Genomic DNA, 17,143 nt, shown 5'->3' on the forward strand with positions numbered 1-17,143 from the left:
CGATAGGGTGATTAATTATGCGCCACCTTGTAGAATTATATTTTTACTATCCATAATTATTGTTATCGATTGTGGAGATACGCAAAGCCATCTGAAGAGTGTTGTTGGCGAAGATATTCTTAATGCATTTTTTAATTTATTGACCTATTCTACAATACATAACTTGTAAATAATGCAAACACGATAAATAAAATAAATATACCTCAGACGATAATTCTCGAAATAAAGCTGTAAAAATTCTCCGAAAAATCAAGCTGCACGATGGGTTTAATATATAAAATAATATTCTCCTTGATCTCAGAGAGGCAACTACTCGAGAGACGGCAAAGATGTTAAGACTTTTCACAAATCCGTGAGAAACTCGCAATACAAATTACAAAGTATTGTTCCGGAGCCATCGCCTAACGGGAATCCGACGGCTACAATACCGAAATGAAAGAAATATCAATATTTGATTGACAACTGCGATATCTCACTTGTTGGTTGGTTTAAGGGCCGTGTGTCGATGGCACAGATTTGCCACTCGAGTGGGTGGCTGCAAACGTAATGATTGATGTCGATAATTATCGACTAGTAAACGATTTGACTGGCAGTTGCGAGTAAATGTATGCATGGAATAACCCGGTTCTATAATAAGGCTACTACGTACTCGTACATTGTACGTAATGCGTAATTAAACAGTCGCAAGTAAATCAATTATTTAAATTTACTGCTTTAGATTGTAAATACAATGAAGTATAATATTTAAATAAATCAAATGTTACATTTTTTAAACTTATTTCTGGTATATTCGTAAATTGGAAATAATTGGTAATAAATATGTAACCAAATTTTGTCACTCGATCGACAAAATTCGGTTATATATTTTGTCAATCGAGTTCTTGTTTAGAAAGAATCTATTATTCGGTATTTACTAATTTAAATGTAATTTGAGGAAGTCTTAATCGAAGAGGTGATTTTTAATCAATCTACAAATAAGAAATGATTTTTAATCAACTCGTGGCATTATTGGAGAAATTATCAAGAGCACTTTGTTATTTTAGTTTTTCTTAACCCAAAATGTTTTACCTGGAAACGATGTATTTATGAAATTACAAAAAATAATAGATAACCGCGAATCAAAATTTATAAACGCAGTACAATTAAAATCCTTTTATTCTTTTGGCAGTTATTGGTAGTTACAGTACGAAAAAAAAGTAAAAAAGAAATATAGTGGTTTTTCAATAGTAGTATGTCCATAAAATTCGATACATGGTGATTTATTATTTTCAAAACATTTTTGTAAAGAAATGTATTCAAAATATAATTTGTATATATGTAAGTAAATGTATATTTTAAATAAAAGTAAATAGTTAGTGGTAAAAGACGTAACTATAAAGATACTATTTTGAGATGTTCCTTATTACAAATCAGATAACAATTAGGAGTTAGTACGTTCAAATGTAGATTATTTATTTTTATTTCATAATTTAATTTAAAAAAAATAATGGTCTACAATGTAGACTATACATAAATAACTTTTTTGTATAAATTTAAAAATCAGTTAAATAAAAATAGCCTTTATATCTTCCATGAAACTAAGAGATGGGTTTAATAGGAATTCACTCGATGTAGGTACGTAGGTATACATAATAATGTAACGAGTTTAAAAGAAACAAATAGACCCTAATTATGGATGTACGGAGAGTGGAGATCGTGCGTTTGTGTACTCGCTTATCGATCTTTGCACAATCTTGACGCTAGACGATCGATCAATATGTTCAAAATGATATATGATCTGTCTCGCTTAGATTTTCAGAAAAATATCTTTATCAAGAACATCCTGCTAGATGTATAATTATTACTAAGAATGCTTTGGAAAATACCTACAATTTATATAATATTGTATAGAAATAAAGACAAGAGCAGTTAATTGTTATGTAAAGTTATTTGTAAGCTGTGCGCTTAAAATCGGTTGAAATATTTTCGTTTATACGTATTTGTGATAAATTTGAAGTTCTCATTTGAAAAAAATGGTTTTATGACCAAAAACACATTATTTTACTATTTTACTATATTCACTAAATAAAGCTCCTTATGTATTTTTTAAATACATCACAAACGATGTGTTCGGGCAGATTCGACTGAAAATGTTGCGAGATAAAGAACTTTAGGACATTCTCAAGTTTAAATGAATGATATTTACACTTGTGATTTTCAAAAAATATGAAAAAAACATGATTTTTCTTAAATGTTTTTTTATGGTACGTATTCGTATTTTGATGTTATGTTATAAAAATGGGAAATATTAAGTACATATCTATTTTCAGAATCGTTTCACATCAATAAATATTTTTCTGACCTACCCAGTACGAAAAAATGTTTGAAATCTTATATTAAAAATGTATTTTAAAAATTCAACTTCGATTTCATTAAAAAAAAGTAACATTTATTGTGAACAGTTGATATGTCATACAAACTATATTTTAAATAATTTCTTCTAGATAAATTTTATGTGTGGGTAGTCGATGAGCTATAATAAAAGTTGAATTTTAAAGAGTAGGGATAAAATTTTATAATAATTGCGTAATTTATTGATGACGGTATGTAATAATTTTATAAATGATTGTAAATATTTGTATATCAATGAGTCAGTATTAGAAAGTTTATAAGTTATTGCAAATAAAGACATTATGAATTCTTAAAATAAGCGATTCGCATTACAAAATTGTGAATAAGGAGATGGTAATAAATGTGACGGAGTTTGGAATTTCATCTCGTGTAGAAATATGAGGAAAGTAAATGTAAATAATTAAAATATTCATTGAAGATGATAATGCTTATTTGAAAAGTGAAAGTGTCTCTCTTACGTCGGATTGCCATATGAAATAACACAAATAAAGATTAGGTAATTTGACGTCTGAATACCATGGTTTTAAAAGTGATATTTTGGTATATCAGTGAAAAATTAATTACATTCTGTGTAATATTACTAGGAACGTTTACCAATACATGGCAATCTTGTTCGCCTTTTTATTTTTATCGTTTTAAAAATAATAATGATGTATAAAATATTAATGCACGCTTATTAAACATCTTTGAAAAAATGTAAACTGAACTTCTACGGTTTTTTAGCATGTTAATTGTGTTAAATATTCATAGTAATAGTAAGTGCGTTCAACTACCATGCCGGAGAGCCCGGTTTAAATTTCCAGGGGTGGTGAAAATAAATATGAGTGATTTTTCACTCTAATCTTTATATGGTACTATTATGCAATGAAACCTAAAGCGCAGGATTAATCACCTTGCCTCTATGTACGGTTAACAGGATGCATTGCCTTATGCACCATTGAGTGCGGATAAGGATTAGAGAAAGAGTAATATCTTAATGGTAATCGAATAATATTTTATTTTTAGGGTACTGTGACAATTTTTAGTTATCATATCAATTCAAATAATACTTTTTCACATTCTCCTATTACGTAACAACAAACAAATTGGAAATTCCTCTTTTAATTATTATTCGTTAATTCATACTTATTTCTTGCAGTGATACGTTCAATAATGATCTTGTATGAACTAAAAAATTCCTAAATGTCAGTTTTATGGCAATCATGTTTTTTATTCTTTAAATATGTCAAATATTTAATGAATTTATTTTAAAAATTTATTTATACAGTAGTTGCATGATCATTAAACTTATCTAAACTCGTATATAAAATAAATAATTTTATCTACATCTCAAAAAAGACCAAAGAATTCGTGGATGTTACAGAAAGATAGCATGATCCGAAGGCATGTCTTAGGTGACGTTGTCCATAATAGAAGGACATATTAACTGAAGACGAGGAAAGCTGACCCCGACAGTTTACGAAGACGATAAGTTGGGATGGAGGCAGGAAGAAGAAGAAGAAATGGTTGAATGATCATAATATATGCATGACCATGGGGCATGTTAAATTAATAGATGACTGCGTAAAAATAAAAAAAAAATAAGGAATTTCTTATAGATAACGTAATTTTAAAGAAAGAGTACGTCATAGAACAGTACCTAAATAATAAGAAGCAATAAAAATGATAGGTGTACACAAAAGTTGTGTAAAACTTAGAGCTTTTTTATAACCCAATTTTATACGATCTGCATTATTTAGCTTCGGGGCTTATTCTAATATAATGATCGCATCAGAATTCAGCACGAATTATGATTCATACGTAAGAGAGCTAATCCACTGAAGATGGAGCAGATTCTAAAATGTTATTCTGGTACCTAACGCCCAGTATCACTTTGCATCTTCATGTTATAAGCAACCGATTTAACATTGTTTCAATACATACACCATTTATCAATAAATTGCCCTATGCACCATTGTCAAAAGAAGCAGTGAGACAAACTCAATAACCTATAATAACTTTTTGACATCTCAATGTAGAAGAATATGGAAGTCTGGGTATTTCCCACCATAGGTTGGTTTAAGTGATCACTTTATACATGTGTAACATTCGCCATTTTACCTTTGATTGACAACCACACTACTCAATTTTTTGGGAACTCATATATATATCATATAATTCACATTTCATCTTTCATGTCAATTGATACATCTACAAGTAAAAATCGACATATTTGTATATTTTCATAGCGTTTTTATAATACCAACCTAATCTTCAACAAGAAACATCATTATTAGGTACGTTAAAATAATAAAACGTTAAAAATAAAAGTTAATTAATTTACAGCATAAATTTAAAATACGTCAATATCAATCATTTGGCCTTACCTAAAGGAAAAAGGTGTGCCAGGCTCATAAAACGTGAAGTTTCGTCATCTGTAACCAAAAGACAAAAAAACATTAGATTTATGAAAGGAAAATTAAACAGAAATAATAAATCACAATTCCCATAGTAGCAGCAAAGGAACTAAACTGCATGAAAACTCAAACTGCGTACACGTTTGACACGATTCTCAAGAAAATAGATAAGTAGGCAATAAGCTATTCATATTTCATACATTCAATAATGGGGACTTAGCGGAGACTTACTAACTCACATACTTCTTATACAAATTGTTTTATTATATTTTAAATTTACATAAACGCAACTCGTAAAATTATTTTTTACAAATAGTAAAACTTAGACATGACGGACCTCTATTTAACGGACAAAAAAAACGGTCGAATGTAAAAAAAGGTCCTGCTAATATTATTCATGCTTTAATTCAAGTGTCGCCACATGTAAACAATTTTTAGCGACTATGATAATCACGTCATACGTCTAGCAAAAGGATTTGGGACATAATGTGTGACAACAACAATGCCAAAAATGAAGTTTTCAGTGATAAGATAACATTTTGACGATCTAATAACATTTTTGGACTTTTTGACAGATAACATAGTTCAACTATATTCTACCCATTTTTGTAATTTTAGAGAGCAGATGATATATTTTTTTGAAAACGCCAAAAGTGCAAACAAAATTTGATACCTTTCTCAAAGCGGATTACCGAAAGCAAACGAGTCAGTATCAAACATCAACGGCACTTCACGTGGAGTGCGAGTGTCCGAAGATAGCAATTATGTATAATTTTGTTTGTGTTTTGTATTGTTTATTTAAATCTTAATACAGTGTTCATATTTTCAAAATATTTTATTATTATCTATTTTAAACCTATTTTTTATAACGGACTTTCGGCTTTAATGTACATTCTCCTACCCCCGATTAGTCTATTATATCGAGGTTTTACTATAATTAATTTCATTGTACTCGTAGCAGTAGTAATAGTACCCATAATGATAATATCAATATGTCCGCTTAGTTTAATTCATAATCAAATGCACTATAATACATGCAATTGTTTTGCAAATCATCGCGTCCATTGTTATCGATTCTTAATATCATTTTATGTAGATCGAATCCAAACGATTTCGTACGGCCGATTAAATGCCCGGGATGGCGTACAGACAAGGAGATAATGAGAAACTAACTGCCATTAACAACTGTAATAGCAATAATAGATAATAACTTATGCCGCTTACAAAAACTGTCGGAGAGAATGACTTACTAACAATGCAATTTGTTCAGGGATAAAAAATAATCAATAACATACCGGTGACCTCGTGATGTATTTGGACTAATTGAAAATCGATATTTCATGCTTCATCGATCGAATAAAATTATGATGTAAATTAATATTTTCAAAGGAGGTTATTGTTAGTACTTGTAAGAACGTATCCGTTTAAAAGTTATTATGCAAAAAAACGTTAATGGTTCTGCTTAATTGCCGACTGATTAAATTATTAAAAACAAATTATAATACTCGTCAGAACTGCGAGCTTCGACTTTTTAACCATGTTTTGTTTTGCACTCGCAAAATCAGCAATAGGAAATATATAACTTTTTGTATGCACACGAGCTGTGTTGGTATTTTTTAATTAATTTAATTTATTGATAGCTTCTGAATGATCAGTAAAATATTATATAAGTGATTTGTTCACGATGCATTACGACCTACCTGATAATGGTAATGATAATAATTTTCTCACACCTATGGAAAACTTTTATTATGATCACGAGTCTCGGATTTTATTGGAGGTGTCAATTAAATTTAAACGAACAGTCATTTTAAAGTTCAAGGAAACCTCACTCGGGAGTGGATTAATATTATAAAGGTGGCACTGTACTCGGCTTCTTGTACTAAAATCAAATTGTCTCGTAAGTTGCAGACTTTGTGGCTTCCTCGAGAACCATTTGGTTACAATGTATCTCGCTATGTGCAGGTCTATTATTTTCTGGGTTGTATTTACTTTTTCTATGTAGCAGACCTCACTGTAAGGGTCCCCTGTGGTGAGGTGGAAAAGGTGCTATACTCACGTTATAAAAAGGAAAATATTTATGTATTAAATATTTACTTACTTTAATAATAAAGGTAATCCTCTAGTAAATACGCCTAAGTATGTGCGGATTCGTGCGGTGCGGAATTGAAATTTGATTTTGATAACACCTTTGAAACGATAAAAAGTTATAGAGCGATCTAAAACCGATATATTTAATTTTATAAAGAGTTGATTCAACGGATGCTATACATAGTTTAAAAGGTGTCTTAACTTTATATGAAACGTACATCATTATTCCCTTTAAAAAAAGGGAATAACGATACATGTTTCATGTCAAGTTGAGACACATACAAAATTGACATCTCATCCGTAGGAGGAATAATCTAGTGTCCGATATAATAATTAGTATTGATATTGTAAATGATATGGTAGTTATTTACAAAATTTTGTAAATAACTACCATATCATGAGTCCAAATACTTGTTCACAAATCTGGATTATCTCAAATTATGGTGAGAAGAAAGAATATTCTTCTTTATTTAGTTGAGATGTCAAAAAAATAATATGATAAACAACTCCTATAATTGGAGATTTGTGAACAAATATTTGGACGAACTCAAAATGTTGTTAATATAGTTATTTAATTTAAAAAGAAAAAATATTAATTATGTTGAGATAGTGCTGCAGCTTATGGCGTAAAGCTTTCAGGGTGCAGGGCGCAGGCGTGCTGAATAGTCGCGGGTACAGCGGGTACGGCGGGTACGGCGGGGACTCGGCTACCCGCGGTACCCGCAGACTATCGCGTATTGTTATCTAGCCAGGGCTGACATTCGTTAGATGGGACGATAGCGGACGGCAGACTTAGACGATACGGTTAACTTTTTAATTGGCAACATATCTCCCGCACGCCTACTGCCCTAGGAGCGAACGAGACAAACCCGCGAGAGAGGGATGGAGGCTTTGAAATATGCACCAGCAAATTAAAAAGCACGCGGGCAATACATTTTATATCGTGGGCTATTGGAGATGTCCAGATTGCGAGATAATGAAAGAACAATGAAATTGTAATTTAGGTTGTTTCATTGCTTTCTTCGTTGCGGACGGCAACACAATGGTGATAGCTGTTGTTGTTCGAGACACCTCGCCGGCTCGATGGCGATATGCGCATTGTATACGACTAGTAACGAGAGGAACCAGAGAGGTTTCATTCAATTATACACATCTAATTAGCTGGATTGCAAATCACTAGAAATCGACGAATATTATCAATAAGAATCATCATAAAATATCCATGATTATTTCCTAAAATTCTTTTACAAAATACCTTGTTTATAGCTAGGCATATTTCTTTGAGGCAATATATTATATTCAACCAAAAACAGACGACTGATAATTGTATGCACTTTGTTAAAGTTTGTTATTATTGGATGGATAGTGTTTCTAAAAATAAATAAAAAATGTACCAAGAAAAAAATAAGTATGAGAATTCCAGTAAAAATAATAAAATAATAATAATGTTACGAATTGATGGTGGAATATAAGTGCTGTGCATAGGGCACTGCATCGCATTAAGAAAGTGTTCTCTTGATCGTTACTTATATGAAGGCAAGGTGATAAATCCTGCACTTTCAGTACCTGTCCAGGGTAATAATAAAATTTAATAAAAAAAAAACACGTTCAATTATTTTGACTTCCGTGTGAATAGAGCCCAGGACTTCTAAGCTAAACCCGTTAATCATTATACTACGGAGGAGGATCACTAGAACGATAATATTGAAATTGATATATTATCGGTGTTTTTAGGAACATTTACCGTATTTCACTGCAATACAGCGGTATGATATCAAAGGCGCACGATAAATAAGCAAGATTGTTCATTAATCGCCAAGAAAACAGATGACCAATTCCAAATAAAAATCCCGGCATGTTTTTACATAGTGGTGATTAATAAATTAACAGATCTTCCCGCATTTTTAGAACAAACAACAAATTACAGCGCCTAGCACTGGATGTAGAGAACACGTTGGGAATATTTCACAAAACAAATTTGAGCAGGGTAGAAAAAATCGTGAATAATGGCAACCGAGATAACATTTAGCACGAAGTCTGAAGGCACGAAATATGGATGGAAGTCAATCTAAGCTACGTAATTATTTAATGCCGATATTTGAAGTCCTCCCATTCAGAGAAATTATTTATTCAATCGTGTCTGAAAAGCCAGATACCGATATATTACGTCTCCTGAGGCAGCCACAAAGAAAATATATTTTTACACAACATCATGTACCTCCATGACTGGAGAATTTGTACGTATTTATTAGCATTAGAGTCCCATAATCCGTCATCTAATATTAACATTGTATTTAGAATCATTTATGTGGGTCAAAATTTTAATAAAACAAGCGTTTTATTAAACTTTATTCAAATAACTAACTGGTACCATATCAGATTTCATGGGTACCCTGTTGTGAAAAATCATTTCAAATATATGTTTCAATATTTTCATAAGATTTCGTGAAAGGCGTACTCAAATTATGTACTCCGTAAGCATTTAATATTGTATAGAGTTACGTAAATTGACTAGTTGTGTATGTAGGAGTATAAGCCCTTAATTCAAGAATGTTTTTTTTTTTAAGATAAATATTTGTGTTTTTATTATTTACACAAATATTTCGATTTCATACTGTTTTTGTAAGCCTAAGTCTTAGTTTATTGAACTTAAGATCCTTTAATGTATTCTGAAGCCGATTTTGTACATGGCTTCATTAACTGTTTCACTTTAAAAGAGGGAAAGTATGATTTAACCGTGAGAAAAGTAAGAGTTTAGACATATTCGCAATGAAGAGTTTCTCAAAGTATGGCCGAGCTGGTTCCCAGTTCCCACAACTGCGTCTCTTGGTCTAACTTATTTATTACGACACGTTCACGAGGGCATGTTACACCGCGGTCTGTACAGATAGATGCACATTCAAATGGAAAAACTCTTACATTATTGCGTCCGACGTTTATCCGAGAATGCGAGGATTCCGAGCGATATATCGCGTAGCCAGTACAGAAGGTACAAAGGCGCTGCTCTCCTAGGTACTAGATTGTGCTCGACTTCCCGAGACTGGGAATTCTTCTGATCAAAGGGTGTTCCGATCAACTCCCCGAAGTGTTAATGTCTTTTCGCTGACGAGGAATCTTTCCTGCTAAATGCTTCTACACAAGTACATACGAACGTTTCGCTAGCCAAAGCGTTTTATAATAATAGTAAAAACATGAACCTATATTATGAGAGTTGAAACTGATTATACGGCAGGTAGGGTAGACAACATAATATAAGTTATTTTTAAACGTTTGCTTGTTAATTTTTATGATTCTTTAAACATTATGTTATGGAAAAAAATATTACATAATAAATAAATGCATGTTGAATATTATATTTTAAAGTAATTAAATGTGATACATACATTACTCTTCTATGAACCCTTATCCGCACCCAATGGTGAATAGGGCACTGCATCGTGTAGACTCAGTAATGTTTTGATTCTTTAATAAATGGAAGAAAGGTGATCAACTCTGTGCTTCAGAACCAGAGTAATATTAAATAATAGATAAAATAAAGTAATATGAAAATAATTACTCTTATTTATTATGAATCCCTTGGGAATCGAGCCCGGGACCTCCAGCACAATAGTTCAACGTGCTGAATACTACACTACGGAGGCGAACAATACTATATTATTCTTAGTCATCAATATACGCATAGGTATGTATTTGGGATTGTCCGCCTCCGTGGTGTAATGGTCAGCGTGTTTAGCTACCGTGCTGGAGGTCCCAGGTTCGATTCCCAGGGGAAGTGAAAATAAATATTAGTGATTTTCCACTGTAATATTTATTTAATATTACCCTGGACTGGTTCCTGAAGCGCAAGAGTGATGACCTTGCCTTCATGTAAGTAATGATCAAGATAACACTGCTTCAATTCGATGCAGTGCCCTATGCACCATTGGGTGCGGATAAGGGTTATAAGTAAGTAAGTAAAATTTGGGATTGATTGAAATAATTGTGAGACTCTTTTTTGCTACAGAAAAAAAGCATACTTATGAAGTTAAGCAATATAAAATAAAACTGATGAATAATGCGAGATAAGTAAATTATTTGTGGAATATTTGGGTTATCAATTGCGGAGCATCTAAGCAACAATAGCGCAAGTATTCAACTCTCGCCAACCAGTAGCATGGAGTACAGTGATACTCCGATTTACGTTACTTCAACTTGCGTCATATTATAAACGTACGCAACTGATAGAGGTCAGATGTCCTAAAGTTTTAGAATGATGGTTCGAATAAACGGAGAGCAGAATTTAAATTTGTACACAAGGTATAAAAATTATATGATCCAATTTGAAAACATCAAAACTAACAAAAATCAACCATAACATAACTTTGTTTTCTATCAAAACAAAAAAAACCTGATTCAGCTTATAATTTTTTTTTATGTTTGAAAAGAAATTAAAATACATAATTAATTATACATTTTTGCTTCCACAATCCTATACTGCCTTTAAGATTGTGAAAAGAGGGTATTGTTACATCTTTAATTTGAAATTAAATTAATTTATGAAGTTGGACAAACAATTAATGGATAAAGAAGGTTTATATAAAAATACAACACAAATAGACCAAACCAGACCAATCGAAAAAGTATTTCTTGATTTTATTTTGCAATTGGCGGCAATCGAACATGTGTTGAATTCGAAACGTTCGCTGAATTTAAAAAAAAACCATTTCATTCATCGCACCTATGAAAGGACAGTATGAAAGGACTTAATGCAAATCTCGATTAACGTTCTTTTTAGTTAAATCTATGAATATTCTTTTTCGAAATCTCAACAAAGATTAAGAAGAATATGGAAGTCTGGGCTTTTACCGGGCTTACGACAGTCATAGGCTAGTTTAAGTGATCACACACAGACGAGTAACATTCACCAATTCTACCCATGATTGACCACTACACTACTCAAATTCTTGGAAGTTCTATATATATATATATATATATATATATATATATATATATATATATATATATATATATATATATATATATATATATATATATATATATATATATATATATATATATATATATATATATATATATATATATATATATACATATATATATATATATATATATATATATATGTATTTACATATATACATGTGCTTAAATCACTAGAGACACCTATTGGTGAGATGAAAGAAGCCTTATATTGAGCAGAAACTCTTTCGTTTCTCCACTCAAAATGTTGTTAAATCTTTGAATTGTGGGATCACCTACGTCGTAACTTCGGGGTGTTGCTAAACCGCGAACGGCATTTTTGATTTACAGCCACGACTTCTTTAGTTCCAGCATTCCAGGTGCAGCTGCGGAGAGGGGACAGGAACGAGACCTGAGATGTGTAATGGACCAATAACTCCGATTTGACGTATAATTGCTGAGTGTATCGTATTACGGTGTGGTCGTCAATTATTATTATTGTAACAATTATCTAGTAACAATTATAAAGTAATGATGCTAAGCTCACTTTATAAACGTCCAAACTTTATAAGCCATCCATTACTTCACAAATTATATACTTTTTCGTGTCCGTAACTATTTAAGGTTACTTGTTTTACGACATGGAATAAGAACAAAACTTGAAAAATAATCATACAGAAGCTTCTCTTAGTTATTATTCATTTTAAAATAGTACTTACAAAAAAAAGAAAAATTGAAATAATATGCAAATTGTCCTATAAATTGTCTGCCCAACCAGACAAAAGAACACCGAACAATTTACAACGAATTAGAATGTAACTGTAAGATGCAAATTATGTATATATATATATATATATATATATATATATATATATATATATATATATATATATATATATATATATATATATATATATATATATATATATATATATATATATATATATATATATATATATATATATATATATATATATATATATATATATATATATATATATATATATATATATATATATATATATATATATATATATATATATATATATATATATATATATATATATATATATATATATATATATATATATATATATATATATATATATATATATATCCACATATATTAATTTAACGCAGCACATAACCTAAGTTAAGAAAATGTAGGTTTCACTACAGCATAAAAACTAAAATTTCATGTTTCTTCATTAATTTTCAGATAAAAACCACGCAGTTCTCAAACTCAGGTAAAAAGGATTTAAAAAAATAAAAAAATAATACTCTGCTTTTCGTACTACCTACCCTAATTATAAACTCTGTGCACGCCGCTGCGTATATGGAAACGCATTAGAAGGTCGACCGTACAAAGTATCTACCTGACCATGTGACAATACTCTTCTCATTTGCTGTTGAAAATATTAATTGAGTTATTATCATCGATAGTCTTTAGTACATATGAGGGATGAGAGGGGATATGCAATGTTTAGTATGATAAGTTGGTAGGGAAAAGATGTAACTGATGGATTTGAAAGGAATGAGGAAGATGCTGAATAAATGCTGGTAAATAAATATAATAAATATTATTTTTTGACATCTCATCAAAGATGATGAAGAATATGGAAGTCTGGGCATTTACGGGGCTTACGACCGTCATAGGCTGGTTGAGTGATCACTTTACACACGTGTAACATTCACCAATTCTACCCATTATTGACAACCACACTACTCAAATTCTTGGAAGTTCTATATATATGAACCAATTTAGAAACCTTGTTCATGAATCACTAAAACTTCACTAGAGACATCTATTGGTGAGATGTAAAGAAGCTTTTTATTAAGCAGAAACTCTTATATTAGTATGTGAGATCCGAATCCCGGATTATAATCACACACATGAGAAACGCCAGAAAATACCATTTTCATTTTTATTATTAAGCTTATAATTTGACCAGATAATTTATTTACAACATTTTGAGTGTGTCCAAATACTTGTTCACAAAATCTGGATTATCTCCAATTACAGGAGTTATTTTCATATTATTTTTTGACATCTCATCAAAGATGATGAAGAATATGGAAGTCTGGGCATTTACGGGGCTTACGACCGTCATAGGCTGGTTGAGTGATCACTTTAATGTTACACGTGTGTAAAGTGATCACTCAACCAGCCTATGACGGTCGTAAGCCCCGTAAATGCCCAGACTTCCATATTCTTCATCATCTTTGATGAGATGTCAAAAAATAATATGAAAATAACTCCTGTAATTGGAGATAATCCAGATTTTGTGAACAAGTATTTGGACACACTCAAAATGTTGTAAATATAATAAAAAAACTTATTTACATTATTTTGTATAAAAAAATAAGGAAATTATAAAAAAAAATATTATCCCTTTAATTTTTTCTCCTAATCAAAGTTAAAGTAAACACAGTTCATTTCAACCGCTTTCTTCAGTAATGTACCGTTATCTGTGTGCAAATATAAAACCTAAAAAAAGCAACCGCTAAAATGGCATTTGGTGTAGTCAATAAAAAAAATCGGGAAAAGGAAATTAACAAGGCAATTTAAGATAAGCAGCTGTTTATTTTACGTATAGATATTTATTCACTATGATTACGCAAACACTGAAAAAACATTTAGGTAGACAAAGTTCAACAAACTTGAACACGAATGGGAATTCGAAACGAATAATATTTACTTAAGATGCACTACTGATATATTTGAATAATATACACGGACGCGTGTGAATAAATAATCAATATCTCGAATTGCTTTGGGATGAGGGAAATGGGAAGAGACACGCTCCAACCTACGGGTAAACACGGAAACTGGTTCCGTGATGACGGACCTGGTGTAAGATGTTCTACCACCAGAGACGATTCAGGTGTATGCTGTCTGTTCAATATATGTATGTATATTTGTAAAATATCTGTCGGAGATTACTTTGAAGGGGACAACATATATATTCGTGGATAAAATTAATGAATACGTGATTAAAAAAATATTTTTGAAAAAAAAAACCGCGAATTTTTTTTTAACAGAACTCGAATAAGCATACTTTTTTATTATTTTTTTTTACAAAAATGTTAGCAATATTAGTAAATAGCCTCTCACTGAGATTTTTTTTTCTACCGGTTTTGAGGTGTACACGTCTCTTCGTTAGGACAATCACTACAACATCACGTAAAGAATACTACCCGTCACCACCATGGATGTGTGTGTCACTATTCACACACTTAAAACTACACAAAATTTGAATATTAAGTATCGAAACCCATTTTTTCTCAATCCCAAATTTCCAGGATTGCAAAACAGGATAAACTCTTTTAGATTGAATTTTCTAGTACTAAGGTAATAAATACTTCAAATTAAGAGGTATTCTCGCCCTATTATACGAAAAACTACCATGAATGAATCAGTTGTTTTTTCTTTCTCAGAAAATACTTATTATTTGAGTAGGCTACAAGTGTGCGGAGTGCATATGTATATATGTATACAGAACGCTATCTGGATAAGTACCTACTCAAATTATAATAGTTGGTTCATCTAGTATTTAGTGTAATAATAAAGGTACTTTATGGATAGCTCTTCGCTCGAATGGTCATTTAATGTTCGGACATCTAGGATGTTCTTGGTAATTTAATAAATAAAATCTAGGTTTATTAGACCACCGGCTGCGAGCAGATTCGCCATACCTCAATACTATCATACTTTGTTTTGATGTACGAGATCCTCCGACAACAAATTATATGCCAAATTTAAGGAAAACCTACGAATCTATCCCTGGTTAATAAAGGGTGTTTTTAAAAATATGCAAATTAAAATTTCCCGCAATAAATTGATGGTGGTACCCGCCGTGTAGTATGTTGCGCCATTTTATTAAAACCACACCTCTGTCACATCAATGCCATTCAACTGAGGTACGAATAAGTCTTAATGTAATAATGGTTCTGCAACGCTCTCCATTAACCGTAACATTCTAGCAGGCATCGTCTATTTAAAAATATGGGTTAATGATTCCACCTGTCCATAAAGCACACCAAACAGTGACTTTAAATGGATGTAAGGGCGTCTCGACAAAGGCTTCTAGATTTTCTCCACTTCAAATCGGCAATTCTGCTTATTGACATAACCATTTAACTCAAAATGTGCCCCATCGGTGAGCAAAATTTTGCGTTGAAAAAGAGGTCAAGCTGAACATTGTTTTCTGTCATTCAGTTTTATCATGGTAAAACGTACTACAAATCAACTGTAAACCCTCAAATTGACAGTTGACAGTTGATTTTGACTTTGGTTTTTAAACTGGCTGCATTGTTTTTAACCACAGTAACATTAAATATGAACATATCTTTATAAATATAAGAAATTTACAAAAAATCATTTGTTCTTATGGATGATTTCATTGTTTGAAACAGACTTTAAATATAATTAGAATATTTTTTTGCTATGTCCAAGTCACATCGATCAAAAGCAGGTTTGAATCTCAGTTATTTAGAAAAACTGGTTTCAATTCACTTGTAATTTATTGACGGATAGCGATGTCAAATAATTGAACTCTTGCCCTCGACAGATGTCAGAACACAGTAAGTAGGTTCTTGAGTGCCATTTTTTTTAATGTCTGGAGTGAGTTACCAGTAATTGGCATTTAAAGTCATCCAAATTGACAAGGTACTTATGATTATATGTTGTGTTGTGCGAATAAAAACACTAAAGTATTATATAGTTAACTACTTTGTTATAAAATGCCTAATAAATAATATAAGTAGGTACGTACTACAAACATGTTTGTCCGCCACCGTACAGTAATGGTCAGCACGCTCGGGTACAGGGATACGGGGATTTTTTTCACTCAAATATTTATTCAACATTACCCTGGACTGCTTCGTGAAGCGGAGGGCTGATCACCTTTCCTTCATGTGTCAATAATCAAGATAACACTGAGTTTATATGATGCAGTGCCCTATGCACCATTATGTGCGTATGAGGGTTTGAAGAAGAATGACATAAATGTTTAATATAAAATTTACTAAGAAGTATACGATATTGTGATAGGCATTATTTATATCAGGTAATAGGGATAATTTTTATAAATTATTTTTTAAATTAGTTTTGCAGACCGAATTTATTTTTTATCAAATTACAAAACTTGTAGGTGCAATAGAATGCATTGCATTAGCTTATAATATACATATACCTAATATCCTACGTATGTATTATTAGTTCATTGATATCATTTAGAGAAGTAAAGATTTGCGTGGGTTTCGATTTGTATAATCACGATAATATAATATAGAAAGGAACGGACCAA

General features: G+C 31.3%; 1 protein-coding gene across 1 annotated transcript in view; it reads right to left on the reverse strand.

Moving 5' to 3' along the window:
• Positions 1-17,143, reverse strand: part of LOC148307166 (uncharacterized) — a 148,610-nt gene that overhangs the window by 85,369 nt on the left and 46,098 nt on the right. Inside the window, exon 3 of the mRNA XM_088263849.1 lies at positions 4,758-4,805. The gene's annotated coding sequence lies outside the window, so the exon portion shown is untranslated. The remainder of the gene's footprint in view (positions 1-4,757; positions 4,806-17,143) is intronic.

The sequence above is a fragment of the Brachycentrus maculatus genome, unplaced genomic scaffold (assembly GCF_059751285.1).
Source record: "Brachycentrus maculatus isolate JH-2025_06_01 unplaced genomic scaffold, ASM5975128v1 h1tg000205l, whole genome shotgun sequence".
NCBI classification, from domain to species: Eukaryota; Metazoa; Arthropoda; class Insecta; order Trichoptera; family Brachycentridae; genus Brachycentrus; species Brachycentrus maculatus.